A 6,174-nucleotide genomic window follows, 5' to 3' on the forward strand; every position below is an offset into this window, starting at 1 on the left:
CTGTTGTTGTTCTTGCACAGTTGCACACAAGTGACACGGATTCGCATGGACAACGAAGATCAATGCTACAGAATGTAATAGCACACACACGAATTAAAACCATATCAGTGGGACGATACTGATCATTATTTCCTCAAGGCAAAGGGCTGAACCTGAGCTCCAGTCCCGTGTTACCAGTGCAGCACTGAGGTGTCTGAATTCGCTGGGTCCATTATCGGACAGGGCCATTCTTTTGTGCAACATTCTCAGTACAATAAAAACTAGATATAAAACTGCTTGACCAGAGTCTGAGCACAATTCTGTCAGACCCTTGTTTATTACTATTTCAATGTGTCTTCTATGCTGGCTGCCCCAGTTTGCGCGACATTTGACTACAATCCAAAACGGCGCATCTGCATGTGGTACAATGCTGAATTCTGATTTCCTGTTTCAATGCCCTTTCAAACAGCTTCATCTCTGGACCTCCCTGTCAGACAGAGAGCAGAGTCACAGTGAGAGGTCAAGAGGACCACGACAGCCACGACCAAGGTGTCCGGCTATGGAACCACAGGAGAGGAAGGAAGGAAGGAGGAGAAGGAGGAGGAGGAGGGGGTGACTCGCACGTTTAGACCAGAACAGCAGCAGCAATATAATGGTATATACTGAAACGTAAACTATCCGCACAAATGTCGCTTACTGTCTAGTTAGTGTTCACAGAAACATGCAGATACTTGACATAAACGCTGTCCGATAATGGACATCCAGACCGTACGCTGTATATTAATTAGCAGCTATCGCTAAGGCTCTCGGACAGATTTTAACAGTTGACTTTGAACGGAGATTTAAAGAGAGAGAGAGCGGTAGAGTGGGTTCATTTTAAAACTGCACTTTCAATGGTTGAGTTCATATAAACAGCTTGCTCGCACACAAACGGAGCCTCCTCCCTGTTTGCTATCCTGAAGCTTCACATGCTAAAAACCCTTGCAGTGGCAACACGAAGACAAAACAGCGGCTGCGTTGAGGCGAACTCACCCGAAATCGAACCACCGTGCTGTCGAACCAGATGTTAGCGAAAACTAGCGGCGAAGGCCCATCAGGGTGACTGCTGCGGTCCGGGGGCATCCAGCTCCTGCAGCGGGGAGATAAGACAATCCCAAACGTGGCTTTGCTTTAACGGCTGTTCGTACTCCGTATGTGTGTACGCTTGTGTGTATGTTTCCGTCAGTGTGTGTGTGTGTGTGTGTGGAAAGGCCTGCTGCTGGAGGAAATGGTCTCCGCTCTGTCAGCAGACCACGCATGCGCAGAATAACTGAGCGGAGCAGAGCAGTGGACCTGTGTGCGAGCGCGACCGTGTGGCCAACAGGTGGGACTGTCAACTGATGCCAGACTTGTTACTGCAGGAGCAGTAACAGGTTAACACACACACACACACCATCATTGTCACGTTCAACAACAACAAATGTTTTAAAAAATAAAATTAATAATAATTCAAAATAATATTAATCATAATACATGTATAGGATACAAAGGTGCATTGATTTTTATCTGGGAAATCCAGTTTCCTCCCACAGTCCAAAAACATGCAGAGGTTAACTGGACACTCTAAATTGACCGTTGGTGTGAATGTGAGAGTGGATGGTTACTCATCTCTATACCCTGTTTTTTTCGCCCTATGTCAGCTGATGTAGACAATGAGTGAAACATACCATGCTTCTGAATGTGTGGAGGTAGCATTACAGAGGCTTAAGCACCCAGAGCCCCAGTCAGGAGAATGAATCTTGCTGTTAACTCCAGAAAAACATTAAATCATATCTGATCAGAATGCATAAACTCCAAAATAAATGTAACAGACTTACATTAGCTTTACAGGATTTTTAGCAGAATTTGATTTGCTCCTCCTTACCACCACCACCATCATCAATTTTGGGGGGGGGGACAATGGACAGGTCATCATAACATCACCTCATCACAGTGGCAACATACAGTGACATTCAGATGAGGGGGCACATTTTGCCAGCAGGCCGCAAGTTTGAGGCCTCTAGTTTAGCGTCTCCACTTAACTTAAACCTAATCTGTGTGTATTTGGCCTGTGAAGGGGAGCCAGTACCTGAAGGAAATCCACACACACTAAGAAAATAAAAAATAAAAACTCCACACAGGAAGGTCCTTGTTGGAGCAGGGATTTAAACTGGCAACGGCACTAAGCATCATGTCACTGTAGCCTCCAACTGTCAAAGTTAATCATGCTCACACCGTATGAAGGCAGCGGCCAGCAGCTAATGAGTGAAAGTTTGTTTTCCAGATGTTGACAAAATATTGTAACTTCATATGATTACAGTTTACATAATGTAATCAGAGTCAACCAAGTACCTTGAAAATATATTTTTTTTCCACAGGTGATTTATTTCCTCATACAACAAATCAAAATGTCCGCAGTGAAAAATTCAATAATGTACAGTGTGAAAACACTTTAATACAAGTTTTTACCTCAGTACAGCACTATGAAAAACATACAACAAACAATTGAATAACTATCCCTCAATTACTTTGTCTCCATTACTCTGTATCTCACTAAATAACAGCACACCATGCAGCATTTTAAATGAATACAGTGAATACAATGTACAAGAGTTGTAGTTTTGATAGATTTATCAAAGACTTATCGGAATACAAAGAAGAAGAAGAAGCGCTGAACTATCATTCCAGTGAATGCATTGTGTCAGAAGCTACAAGAGATTTTGTTTGTTGCACTTAATGTTTAAATTAGGGGGGTTTTGTCAGAAAGAAACACAAAAAATAACCAAATACTACAATCAAACCTGCATGTTGTGGTTTTAAATCATACAACATACAGCCACAATGAAATATAGAGATTTTATTTATTCATTTTCTAGCACATTAAGCACATCAAATTTACTGTGCATAAACGTTACCTAAGTGGGAATCATGTAAAGCCTGTCAAAGCTGCCATTTATAACTTATAAGATGTGTTTTTGTTTCATGTTCTCACACGAGCACTAAAAGTGTGGGTTGGAAAAGAAGTTCACGACAAGGAATGAACAGCTCTAGAAGATACTGTACCTACCTGCAAAATGGAGAAAGTGTATAGTTGCTAAAAATAAGGTGGTTCTATTTGTTCTTATGAACTTGAAATTGTGCCTCTCCTGAGCTTTCACAAAAACAGTGCTGACAAGCACAGGTCATGTCCCTGAATGTGGCTGAAAATGATGAGTCAAAATGTTTAATTATGACTTTTTCTTGCCCATACCAAGCTACAATCTTACCTGGTCCATGATGGGCCTGTTTTGGTCTTTGGATTGTGTGCTGAATATTTATTGTTATCTGCAGTGCTAGATGAGAACAATTAGGTGCAATGCAAATGCAAATATAAAGTATTTCAGTTTTCATACGTCATACAACTCAGCTAATTCTATATAATATTATTATTATCAGTGGACATGGTGGAAGTCAGTGTGTGGCACATGGCACGTTTGTCAGATTTATGCAGAGCTGTGCTTCATTCGTGGGGTCAGGACCAGACTCCACATGCAAACTAAAGGAGGAAACAGGAAGTCAGTCTCTGCAGCGCCGACTGGTCACAGGGTCAAAGGTCACAGACAGACTCATAGTGGTCAGCGCTTTGTAAACATAGTCACAGTCAGAGGCCTTATCAAAATACACCAAAGAACAGGAAACCTTTCCCTTTTCAAAAACAGCGAGGGTCGCACGCAACATGGCACAACCCCGAGCATTTGAGGCACTTGCTCACCGCTCCAGTGATTTCCTATTCATTGTCTATGTAAACAGCCGTACAGTGCATTCTGGTAGTGAGGCAGTGCGCTGCGAGACATGGCGCGTTGACCGCTGCTCATTTGCATGATGTTGAAAGCCAGGCTATTTCATGCAAATCAGAGACTTTCTGAACTACTGGCTTTTCAAACAAAACAAAGGGACTAACGACAACAACTGCCTGGCTTATTTCTCATCAAAACTCTATCCAGAAACACAGTTTGGTGAACCATTTTTTTCCCACAAAAGTAGCAGGTTTGGTCTGGTTTGAATTTTTTGCAGCACACAGTCCACAGATAAAACCGTGCCTCCAAACAGGTAAGCCTGTGTATCAGGCGCCTGTCAATCATCAAGCTATCAATTCTGGGAAAGCGGAGTACTGTATGCACCTTGACACATATGCAGTGGAGGTGTCAAGTGAAACACTTCCTTACTTTGTAAGTATGATTTACTCAAGGTTGGAAAATGTTAGGATTTCCAAGCAGCAGCCAATCAAAACAAAGTACCGGTGAAAACCAATCAAATCGTGTTGATGTGCAGAGCTCTCATTCAAAGCTGTTACTGACAGAAAAAGTGGACAGACATCACATCTCCATCTCAAAATAGGAAGACACAAACCCATGACACATTTAGAGGTGAATGTGACACTGAAGCTGCAACTAAGAGACAGTCAAAAATGATCTTCTACAAGAATCCAAGTATCAAAATATTTCACACATCATGAAAGGGGTGCAACATTGGTCATGTGTGCTCATTCCCAAAAATGTAACTACACATTATGTAACTCCACTAGAGGGCAACATTTCTCTGTACTGGTTCCAACAGGACAAAGTGAGGTCATTCTCAAACAGGTATTCAGTCACACTTGGCTCTTTCCATCTGTGTGTCACTGCATCCAAGATAGTGAGAGTTTTTGGGGGTGAATCCCAGGACATTTGAACATTTTTAATGTACAAGTAATATTATTAACAACAACAATAACATGTTGATTTAAAAACCATTTAATATACTGTATATGTGATTAAACAAATACACATATATACAGGCACATAGACACTTACATAGCTTATATAACGGAGTATTGTCAATCTGTATCACACTAGTTAAATATACAACTAGCTCACACACCTGAACACAGGTTATATTATAGTTAACATAAAGCATAATAGATAAATAACTTAAACTTGTGTAAAACTTGTACATTTATGATTCACTAAAATCAATTACATGAGACACATTATTATTATAATATATTGGTGATGTCAAACAATGAATTAATTGTAGTTTTTTCCTGTTTCGGGCCCCAGATAAACAAAAAAAAACAGTAAATGGGGGGAAGAGTTCCCTGAAAGAAAGTTCCTTGTTTGAACAATAAAATGCCATAAGTTACCCTGCTATATCCATTACACATACAATTTTAAAGACTGAGCTGGTTGTTATCCGGGATCCTGCTCTGATTGCAAAGTCTGTTGTCGACACTTAAAATACACCTGTAGAAAACAAAAAGAAAACAACACTACATCCTGCCACACGTTTCTTTGTTCTGACAGAGAGGTTTCTTAGCTAAAGCTCATAAACTACAGTCACTGTCTTATACAAATATCGGTGACTGTATCTGTAGATTTTCCCTGACTGTCGGTGAAAGACTGTAACTATGGTGTGTGTGTGTGATCTTGGTATTACAAAGCAAAATTAAACTCGATCTGAACTCACTGTAATTCAAGTGTAAACTTGAGACTCACAAGTATCACGGTGGGTTAAAAAAAAAAAAAAGGATCTGAGAAAAGAAACCTGTTTGTTATATGAGCCACTTCACCATAGTTCTTTGATCTTAAAATAAGACTTAATTGCCCATGAAGGTGCAGGAACAACAATGCCAAACAGTGGAGTCGTCAGTCTTAGGATGTTTTCGACCTGCAGTGTGACCGCTGGCGAGTGAGTCGTGTTTTTCTAAGAAAAATATACCCCGAGGGGGGTCAAGGTTTACATCACCAAATGCATGTAGAAACATGGTCGTAAATGATGTCGCCATGGAAACGGGAACAACACCACATGAAAACAAATGTATGGACCTGCTCTTGTGACTACTAGTACTCAGACAGGCATGTACATTACATGTACAGATATACACACACCCCTAAAAAACAACTTTTATCAGGAGAAAAATGGAAGAAACCTCAAGTGGAGCCCGAGAGTTTGTGTGTACATTTGTGTGTACACAAATAATTTCAGTACACATACAGCAAACGTAGCATTACGGTTATACATGTGCAAGAATAATAAGTATTTTACTAGAGAAGGCAATTTCTAGAGAAAATGTGGTGTGATTTCTGCCTTCTGCCTGAGCTTGGCACGTAACAAAGAATGAGGATATTTCTCAACTCAGGGGAAACTACTACTAACTAC

General features: G+C 40.7%; 1 protein-coding gene across 1 annotated transcript in view; it reads right to left on the bottom strand.

Annotated features, from left to right (window-relative positions):
* Positions 1 to 1,236, bottom strand: part of csk (C-terminal Src kinase) — a 39,070-nt gene extending 37,834 nt beyond the window's left edge. Inside the window, exon 1 of the mRNA XM_044030493.1 lies at positions 1,012 to 1,236. The gene's annotated coding sequence lies outside the window, so the exon portion shown is untranslated. The remainder of the gene's footprint in view (positions 1 to 1,011) is intronic.
* Between the last annotated feature and the right edge of the window lie 4,938 nt (positions 1,237 to 6,174).

The sequence above is a fragment of the Solea senegalensis genome, linkage group LG7 (assembly GCF_019176455.1).
Source record: "Solea senegalensis isolate Sse05_10M linkage group LG7, IFAPA_SoseM_1, whole genome shotgun sequence".
NCBI classification, from domain to species: Eukaryota; Metazoa; Chordata; class Actinopteri; order Pleuronectiformes; family Soleidae; genus Solea; species Solea senegalensis.